General features: G+C 55.2%; 1 non-coding gene across 1 annotated transcript; it reads left to right on the forward strand.

The window, feature by feature from the left end:
- Positions 1–5,509: 5,509 nt before the first annotated feature.
- TRNAS-CGA (transfer RNA serine (anticodon CGA)) lies at positions 5,510–5,583 on the forward strand. The gene has a single exon. It is a non-coding gene; the product is annotated as a tRNA-Ser (tRNA).
- The last annotated feature ends 4,572 nt before the right edge of the window (positions 5,584–10,155 follow it).

The following is a 10,155-nucleotide window of genomic DNA, read 5'->3' on the forward strand; positions in this document are numbered from 1 at the left end:
ATCGCCCAGGCTCGGATTGTGTCGCTGAGACAACAGGGAGTCCGGTGAGCATGAAAAATACAGGCTTCTCTCGCTGCAGTTAGCCCAGTCTCTCTGATCCTGGAGGACTCCCATCTATCCAGCACCATGGCTCATCACCTGTATAGCCCCTGGAAGCTCCTCTGCACCCTTCTCAGCAGCATCAGGGATGAGAGGGACGAAGGAGACCTGCAGCTGCAGGAAGAGCAGAGGGGCCCTGTGGGGCAGGGGTAGGGGCGGCTCTAGGGGGAGCTTGCAGGGTCCACAGCAATCCCAAAATTTGTCTTAGCCCCTCCCCCGTAGCCATCCCTCCCAACTGCTGGTAGCACTGCCTTCAGATCCGGGCACTCGGCTGAGAGCCACTGCTCTCTGGCTGCCCCTTTCTGAAGGCAGAGCAGAGAGCGGCGGCTGCGGGCCAGGCTCCCCACAGCAGAAACACTCACTTCTCCTTCCCCAGGTTCACGGGCTCTCACTTCCCCTTCTGCACACTCCTGCCACAAACAGCAGCAGCTAGGGGAAGCGGACTGGCACGTGGCTGGGACAGTGTCCCACACAAGCTCCCCCCCCACACACACACCTGATCTGCCGAGAGGAGGCTTTAGACACCTGCCTAGACTGGAGGAAATTGCCTCCTTCTTCCATTCAGTCCCTTTGCACTCAGGTGGGGCCTGACCGATTTGTAGCCCAGGTGCCGACGCAGAGGGTGCTCCAGACCCAGAGCCCCCACAGGAAAACATAGCGGGTGCTCAGCACCCACCAGCCACAGCTCTTGGGCTGGCCCCTGCTGATCAGCTGTTTGAGCTGTCTGGCAGCTGGGGAAGGGGCTTCGGGGAGGGGGGAGTGGTGGGCGGGCAGGCAGGGACCTATGGGGAGGGGAAGGAGCCAGGGTGGGACCTGGGGGAAGTGGCGGAGGTGGCATCCCCAGGAAAAATAAGTCAGTGCCTGCGGCCCCAGAGATCTGCACAGTCAGCTCCCCTGCTGATGCTAGCCTGGGCCAAGCTCTACACCGGCTCCGCGGCAGCCGGCACTGCAGAGGCTGCAAGCCCCGTGTTTACACGTAAGTCTCCCTTTCGCTGGGAAGCTGATGCACGGCTGGCCGGGCACTGGGGGATTCCGCCCGCTACGAGAGGTGGCCGTGCCCAGGTGGGTCTCCGCTGAGCTGGGGAGCACGGGGCAGGAGCCTGTCTGCGCTGAGGCCTTTGACTCAGGAGTGGGAGCTGCAAGTCTTCAGGCTCAGGAGTGCTTGGCTTAAAGAGACAGTGTGCTGAGACACACAGGCTCCCCCACACAGGGCCAGATTAACCTTTTGTGGGCCTGGTTCCCAACACATTTGTGGGCCCCCTTGGGCCAGCAGATTGACACAGGAGTTGTGTTTGACACAGCACACAGCTGTACCGGTTTTATTTACAATATTTACAAGTTTAAATGGAGGGGGCTCCCAGCAATGGCAGCCCTAGGGCAAAAAGTTACACACAGGTACATCTGATACGTTATGAAAGAAAACATGCAAAAGAAACCACAGTGGGTAAAACCAGGGAACAAAAGCCTGAGCCGCCAAAACCCCAGCCAGCTGTTGCTCCCACTAAGAGGGAACAGTTACAAATATCTCATCCTTCACATTTCTCATAGGAACTACCAGGGCCTGATGAAATTGGGGCAGATTGAAAAGTGTGAAAAATATTTTAAAAATAAAAACATCCACAACTTTATTCCATTTTATTTACAGCATCATTATTCGTACTCGCCTGGCTTGGCCTTCTCTGCCAGAAGAGAGGCAGACAGACTAGGATCAGGACCACCAGCTGTGCCCCCAAAAGACTGGGCTCTGGGCCAATCCTCCAGATATCTGAGACCCACATCCTTCCCCAGAACAACCCCCCCAAACTGAATCAGCCCCACATCCCTCCCCAGAATGACCATCGGTGACCTGGACAACGCACCCAGCTCAGCCAGGAAGGAGAACTCTTGATACTTTCTTTGGGTTTTTATCTACGGCTTTGGCTACACTTGTATGTTACACCGCAATAAAGCCTCCCAGAGCGCTCCACCTTACTCCCCGTCCACGCTGGCAAGGCATGCAGAGCGCTCTGACTCCCTGGCTGGAGCGCTCCTGGTACTCCACCTCCCCGAGAGGATTAACAGCTGTTGCACATCGGCTGAGATGCTCCAGCTCCAGTGTAAACGGGGAGTAAGGTTATTAGGCACTGATTGACCTCCGGAAACTCTCCATAATCCTTTTAACTGACACATCCTCTCTTGTTTGGTTGTGAACTCCGGACGTGGCCGTGCCATTTCAAAGCTCCGTTTCGGGGCTGCTTATCAAACAAACACACACCGCTCCTGTTGGCTTTGAATGAGTGAGAGGCAGGCGGGGGGCTCCGTTTGGAGCCCCAGCCGCTCCTGTTTGCTTGCAGAGCGAGGCGGGGTTGGGGTCCATTTCAGCGAGCAGCTGCTTATCTCGTCTATGAGAAAAAAAGAAAGAACGGCCGTTTGCTTTCAGTGAGTGAGAGACAGGCGGGGGAGGGAGGGAGGGAGGTCTGTACTTACAAGACAGCACGCTGTCAGCCCCCCAAAACCCACTCTCTCTCCCCCCACACTCCCTGTCACACTCCACCCCCACCCCCCGTTGGAAAAGCACGTTGCAGCCACGTGAATGCTGGGATGGCTGGCAGCTGCCAGTGTGGACAGGCTGCAGCGCTTCCCCTGCTCGGCTGTAGGAAGGCAGGTTTGACTCACAGCACCGTACATCTGCAAGTGTAGCCACGGCCTGCCTGTTCTTCCCCTAATTGTCAGGGTCTCAAAATCTCCTGCTGTGGGAAGCGAAGATGCAGGCCCTGGATTCTACCTATTGGCAGCCAACCACACGCACACAGACGGTCGCCTACGGTCTGGTGCCACGCTAGAAGTGCCATTTCCAAGTGGTTGAGTTTTAAAGCTAGATTTGGCTTTTGGTTTCTGGCCCAAAATTTTGAGGCCTGACAATTTCAGCAATGGCCAAATGTGGCTTGTTGTTGTAAGGGTCTGATTCTCACTTTGGGTGCCAAGAGGCCTGGCTGCAGCTCCCGGACAAGTCCTCCCCCAGGGTGTGTTTGCTGCTGCCCCTTCCCGTGTCCAAGCTTCTTCTGCCTGGGTGTGTGGCTGGTGGTTTGTCTTTGGAAACTCCTCTGGAATGCGGCTTCCTTCGAGTTCCCAAAGGATTTGTTGGACTCAGGCATGAGTCTCCTTTACGATGCAAGTGTGTTTGCAGCTTACCTTGGAAGTTTTTTTCACCTGTGTTTTCTCCAACATCCTGCAGAGGGAGAGCTGCATTAGGGCCTGAATTTGGTTTGTTTGTCAAGGTGTAGGATTCTCCCTTGGGGCGGGAGAGAGTGCTGAGAAGACCTTGGAAAGGTGAAGTCAGGGGCAGTACTTTTTCAGGTGCCTGTTGTTGTGGGGGTTTGTTTGATTTGGGGTTTTCCTGAAATTGCAAGAAACGATGTCACTTTTCAGCCTGAACGCTTGTTCTGTACAGCAGCCCAAACTGCAAGCCTTGTTTCACCTGTGTAATGTTGGACAGTGACAGGGTCACGTTAACACCTTTGTCTCTCTTTGAGCCCCTTGATTCTCTTTAAATTACCACCAAAGTTCCCACCCCCTGTGTGAGTGGCATGGGGGACTGAGCGTCTTTTCTCCTTTCTCCCCTCTAGGATGTCAGAAGCACCATAGGCAGGTGCCTGGCTCCTTCCCCTTCACACCTCATTATTCTGGCCACAGGCTGAGACAAAACAACTATCCCAGGGCACAACTGCAAAGTGGGGAAGGTGACTCGTTTGGTCAGAATCTCCTTTGGTTTATTACAAACCTGGGGTTCCTGCATTTCCTACAAAACTAAAGCGGTTTTCTTAATCGCGTCTCTGCTAAGGCTGCGTCTACACTCCCCCTTGTGTCGGAAGAACGTATGTGGCTCAGGGGTGTGAATAAGCCACCCCCTGAGTGACACAAGTTACACGGACCTAAGCGCCGGTGTGGACAGTGCTATGGTGCTGGGAGAGCTTCTCCTGCCAACATGGCTACGGCTGCTCGTTGAGGGTGGAGAGCTCCCTCCCGTCGGCTTCCAGCCGCTCCACTCGAGACGGCCACTGTAAACTCCCCAGTGCAGCCACAGCCGTAGGGCAGGGATGATGCCCTGGGACTCCGGGGACACAGTCCGGGCCTGTCACCTCCAGGGCACTGGGGTTCTCTTCTGCCCAGGGCAGGAGTGAGCAAACGTCTGTAGGACGTGATGACCATTCAGAAACCGGTGAGGAATGAGCTGGTTTGAGGGGAGTTCATCTCGGTCCAGTTGCAGGTGGGCAGACGTCCACAGAACAAAGACCAGCAGGAACATTGGAATCTATTGGTCACTGAAGGATGGAGGCTGAGGAGTGAATTGCCCACGGGGACTGAACTCCCGTCCTGTCCCCAGAGCTGGTCTCAGTCAATCAGGGCTGAAGCACATTGACGGGACACCTCGGGGAAGCTTGCCCAGCCATTGCTGGGGCTGTAGCTATTCTGTGGCTGGCTACACAGAGAGTCATTCTCCAGGCCCCTCAATTCAGCATTTTTCAGTGGCAAGAAATTCACAGTAAAATACAAAAATAAAATAAAACATGATTATTGGGAAAAAACCTGTTTCTTTCTTGATGTGAAAAAGGAAAGTTCCAGCAGCTGGAGGACACGTCTCCTGACCTGGAAATCAGACCTGGTTATTGGTGCCAACAAACCAGTGATCTGAAGGAGACTCTGAGGAAAATCAAAGGTACCGAGAAGGGAGCTAGGAGGGGAAACTGAGACACGCGTCTGGGACTTTCAGAAGTGAAAGGTTCTGACCAATTAGTTGCAAGAGATGCGAACATAAAAATGAAACAAATCAGAGTGAACCAATAAAACATAATTCCTGACTCAGGGGAAGAGGCTGGGGCGGAGGACTGGGGGGCGGGGCGGGGGGAACAGTGTTCCAAGGCAACAAAAATAGCAAACAATTCATAATCTGTAGTCATTTGAATGTGATTCATTTTTCCACTGAGAAGTTTCTCTGAAGTAATGAGAAATCCAGGGTCCAGGTGAAGGGAGCCGTGTCCCATTCTCCCGTCTGACAGTCTAATCATGGCTTAGTCCTGTTTATAAAGAGAGACAAGAGACAATAAAAACAGGGGAATCCAGCGAGACAGTCAGGACAGGGGAGGATAAAGCAGGGAGGGGCAGAGCTGGGCTCTAACTCCCTGCGTGGCCTTGGTCAGGTCAGTGAACCTCTCCCTGTCTCCCTTTACAGTGGGGATAGCAACAATTACAGGCCCCACAGGAGGGGGTTGGTTTGATGTTTAACCACATGGCTAAGCAATGAGAACCCCAAATCCCCCTGTGCTTTGGGAGCCAGGTCTCCTGTTTGAATTCTGTGTTTCTGATGACTTCAGGCCTGGGCACTGTGATTATTTACCAGTTTCTCGGGCCTTAGGGGGTCACGTCACTCACAGCTGTGAGGGCCGAGCGGTTAAGGCGTTGGACTCGAAATCCAAACCTGCGCAGGTTCAAATCCTGCTCACAGCGAGGCCTGTGTTTTAGCCACACTTGCTCACCAGGGCAATACATCTCCACCGACCCTGAGACGCTCTCCATACACTCCCCACCCCAGGTAAACCCTGTTCTGCTCCTTTCATGGGGATGCCTGGGATGGTGCCTCATGCTGTGTCCCTGTGGTCTCAGCTCCCGAGGCCTCTACCCCTCACCCAGCGCCCCCCGGCTCAGCCCCACCCCTGGGTGCTGCTCCTCTCCAGAGCGTGGAAGGAGCTGAGCACGGGCAGCCCATATCAGAGGCCAGGGGAGCCTGAGCCTCCCCCATGCGGGGGGGAAACGCTGGGGATGTGGGGCGGGTCTCCCCGCCGGAGGCGCGTGGGCCCGTGGTCATCTTTCGAGCGCTGGAAGCAAAGCTGCAGAGAAGTGGGGGCCCCACCTGAACCCTGCTCCCCTCTGCCTCTTAGCCCGATGCCCTGCTCTTGCTCTGCCTCTTCCCATCCCCCCTCCGCCTCCTCCCCCAAAACCTGCGCCCCATCCCCCTCGGCCTTTTCCCCCGCGGCTCCGTCTTCTCGTGCCTCTTCCTGTCCTGCTCCACCTCCTTCCCCAAGGACCCCCCTGCCCCGCGCTCACCGAAGACAGAGAAAAGGGACGGGTGCCTGGCCCCATGGCCCCCCGGCAGCCCCCCTTCGGGGAAAGGGGCAGAGAGGAGCAAGCAGGGGGTGAGTGGAGTCTTGGGGGAAGAGGCGGAGAGGAGCGAGGGGCAGGTAGGGGGACCTCGGGGGCCAGAGGAGTGAACAGTGGGTGGGTGGGGCCTCGGGGGAAGAGGATGACCTGGGGCGGGGCCTCTGTGGCAGGGCCATGCTCTAGGCCCCGGTGGCCCCCCAACTTCTCGGGGTCATCTGAAACCCAGGATGAAGGTGACACAGGGCCTGGTTCCTCTTTGGGCTAAGATTCCATAACAGCTCTCCCTTCCTGGCAGTGTGAAGGGGCTGGACAGGGGCATAAAGCCCTCCAGACACGGCCGGAGACAGGGAAAGGGCCGTCAATGCGGAAGAGAATCAGGCCCAGAGTTAGACAAGGGGTGCAGAGAATATTCTGGATTCTGGTCATTGCACTTCGCCCTTGCTCGAAATGCTTCCTGTATTTTCTCCATTTCATTCCCTGACTCTCGATCTCTGCCCCTTTCCCCGTTTCGTCCTCAGAATTAGCACGTTCAGCCAGTTAATCGCAGCAATCCCCCCATAACACGGCAGCCTGAAATCTCAGCTCTCCCCCGCCCCTCGCACGAGACCTGCTGCCAGCTGAACTGGAGAAAGAATGGGGAACGTCTCTGGCAGAGGGTGTGAAACAGACACCCAGAAAAGGTGAGTTTTCACAGGGACTGCTGGGCACGCATGGACTGTGGCTGGGGAGGGCGCTGCCAGACCTCCCTCGGGTGACCAGACAGCAAGTGTGAAAAATCGGGATGGGGGTGGGAGGTAATCGGAGCCTATATAAGAAAAAGACCCAAAAATCGGGACTGTCCCTCTAAAATCGGGACACCTGGCCACCCTAGACCTCCCCCACAGACTGCCACTGAGTGAGTGGGGGGCATTTGCACAGACCTGCAGTGACCACACGGATTGTGAGGTTTGCTCCCCTCCTGTCTCCAGTGGGGCTGAGGTTTCTCCCTGAGCCTGCTGAGCCCTGTGGCCCTTCCCAGCCACGCCCATGGGAGCAGAAAACACCGAAAGACCAGGCCGGGGAGGTCATATGGTTTATTGGACCCGGTTCTGTTGGGGAGAGTGTAGCCAGACAGCCCTGTCAGAGGCCCTGTGACAGACATGGCTCTTAGCCCCTACTAAATAGCGTGATGCACACACACCAACATCCTAGGTGGGAAAATATTTACCCTGATAAAAGAAATGTCCAGTAGTCGACACTTATTGTTTCTCTCCCTTGCAAGCGTAAACTACTCTTGCGAAAGCTGGCGTCACCCCGACAGACCAGCCTCAATTTGGCATAAGAAAGGAGAAAGAGAATAAAGGAGTACAGAGGTATAAGTAGGGGACCTACAGCACCATGATTTTCGAGTGCTTTTCACTATCTATCTGCTGGTCAGATAAGTGACAGCCTCCCAAGGCTTCTGCAGCTAAGAGGGTCCCTAAGCCTTGTCCCTTATTCGTCTTTCCGCGGAATTGAGTGACCGATCCTGGCTTGGCACCGCTGGAATCGAGAGATGCAAGGAGGGTAAGAAGCACCCACACCTGATCTCCTATCTTTAGTGTACACATATTCTGAAATAGAGCTCTATACTTTGTTTTCTTTCTTTGGGATTGTGGCTTCAGTTTTGTAACTTGTTTGTGTGTGTAACATCTCTACATTTAAATAAGTAGGCACTAGCAATTTTGTAACCACATGATTAGAATGTAGCTTAATAAATTTTGGTAACCATTTATGCATAAGCCTGACTTGTTTTCTCTGGTTTACTGTAAAGCAGCCAACACAATGAAAGAACCTCAGCCGTTTTGGCTCTAAAGCCTGGCCATGAGGTGAGAGGACTAAGAGCCTAGCGTTGAGTTGTGCCGCCTCCACGGGGCAAACTCTTGGGGCACCTGTCAGTCAATCCTGGCTGCCCGCTGCGAAGGAGCTCTGAGCTCTAGCAGTTAAAGTCACGGGTGGTTAGGACCTTGGGGCATCCGTCAGCCTAGCCCGGGCTGCCCGCCGCGAAGGGACAGTGCGTCCTAGCGGTTAAAGTCACGGATGGTATAAACGGGCATAGCTGGCACCTCACCAAACATCCTTGGCCGTCGGCTAACAGAGAGAGACCAGGGCCTGAGGACAAGATCTGCGGAGCTCGAAGGCTTGTCTCTCCCCAGCAGAAGTTGGAGAATGAAAGAGATCCCCTCCCTGCCTTGTCTCTCTAATCTCCTGGCACCGACCTTGCAAACAGAGAACTCTGAGGCAGTTCAGTGCTTCCGACCGAGCCCCAGGAGCCCGTATGTAACACGGACGTTGCACTCATTCAAACAGTGCCTAGCGCAGCTAGGGGACGGGCTTCAAGCTGCTGCCAGCCACAGCCCCTTCTGTGCCCCAAACCGGGGGCGACTGCGCCTACCGGCCAGACCCTTCTGTTCCAGAACGGAGGTGCCCTTTGGTCTCTCAGCCCGGTGCTCTCACACAACCACAGCAGCTCCAGTCACCAGGTCCCCTCTTGGCGCAGTGGGAGGGGGCAGCAGGACAGAGCAGGCGGGCCTCCGAGGGGGAACTGTACTCCGGGAAGCCGTGACTCTGTCAAGGATTTAGGTGTCATACCGGGCAAGCCGCTCAACATCCGCTCCCGGTGCGATGCTGTGGGGAACAGGGCCAAAGCCATCGGTGATGACGGGGGGATTTTCTTGGTTTTTCAATGGTTTGCATGCTGTGTATGGGACTCAGTTTCCCTGGGTGCTGTTTGTTTAACGAGGTGGCACTGGTGGGAGAGGTAGTTTGCTGTTACAGAGGACCAGCGGTGATCTCTCCTGTCAGTTGGGCCCTCAGGCAAAGGCCTGGAGAACGGATACCCCAGCGACAGGTGAGCGGGAGGCCCAGCTTGGAAGTCACAGCCAGCTCGGGCCAGTAGTAGGACAATGGGCTGAGGAGAGAAGACCCGGTGACTGCTTCCAGCCAGGGGGAAAGAAAAGAGGGAGGAGAGGAGAGGCTGAGATAGAGGAGACCCAGGCAGCCTGTTCACCTGGGACAGAAGACAGAGGACACAGGCTTGTGGGAAGGTGATATCGGACGCTTAGCTGGAAGGAGCGGGCTTCTGGACTGGGGAGAGAAAACAGCCAGAGCCCACACGGGTGCAGGAGAGACCTAGATGGACTGTGCAGAGGGAGGTTAGGCCTGAGGCCCTGAAAGTTTCCTGTGCTGTGTTCAGATGCTCAGTAAACCCCTCTCTTTTACGCTGGCTGAGAGTCACGGCAGTCTCGGGATCGGGGTTGCGTTCTTCCCTCTGGGAGTAGAGGCCCCAGGGGTCCAGAGTGAGGGGACTCCCTGAGGGGGCCCACGGCAGACAGGCATGCTCAAGGCTCAGAGAAGAGGGGTTCCAGGAGGCGGAAGGGCCTACGGCTTAACCCTTGAGAGAGTGGATCTCCAAGAAGGGCTGTCACACTGAAGGGGGTTCCTCCCAAGGACTGTACGAGGCTGAGAGAGAGCACAAGTCCTGTGAGTCCGTGACGCCATCCATGGATACATAAAGAGAGGATGGAAAGGGAGGTGATTCAGCAGCGGGGAGACTGACACTGGAATACTGCATCCCGTTCTGGTGTCCACATTTCAAAAATAACGTTAAAAAAACTGGAGAGGGTGCAGAAAAGAGCCATATTTGAGGGATGGAGAAGACTTATAAGGAGGGATTGAAAAACTCAGTCCGTTTAGTTTTTAAAAAGATGGAGAGGTGAGCTGATGGCAGCCTGCAAGTGCCTTCGCTGAGAGAAAACACCAAGTATTTAAAGGGCTCTTTAGTCTTGCAAAGAAAGGCAGAACAAGAACCAATGGCTGGAAGCAGAAATCAGAAAAATACCATTAGAACAAGGCAGAGATTTGTAAGAGGGAGGGCGACTCATCACTGGAACAAACTGGCAA

Source organism: Eretmochelys imbricata, chromosome 11 (assembly GCF_965152235.1).
Source record: "Eretmochelys imbricata isolate rEreImb1 chromosome 11, rEreImb1.hap1, whole genome shotgun sequence".
NCBI classification, from domain to species: domain Eukaryota; kingdom Metazoa; phylum Chordata; order Testudines; family Cheloniidae; genus Eretmochelys; species Eretmochelys imbricata.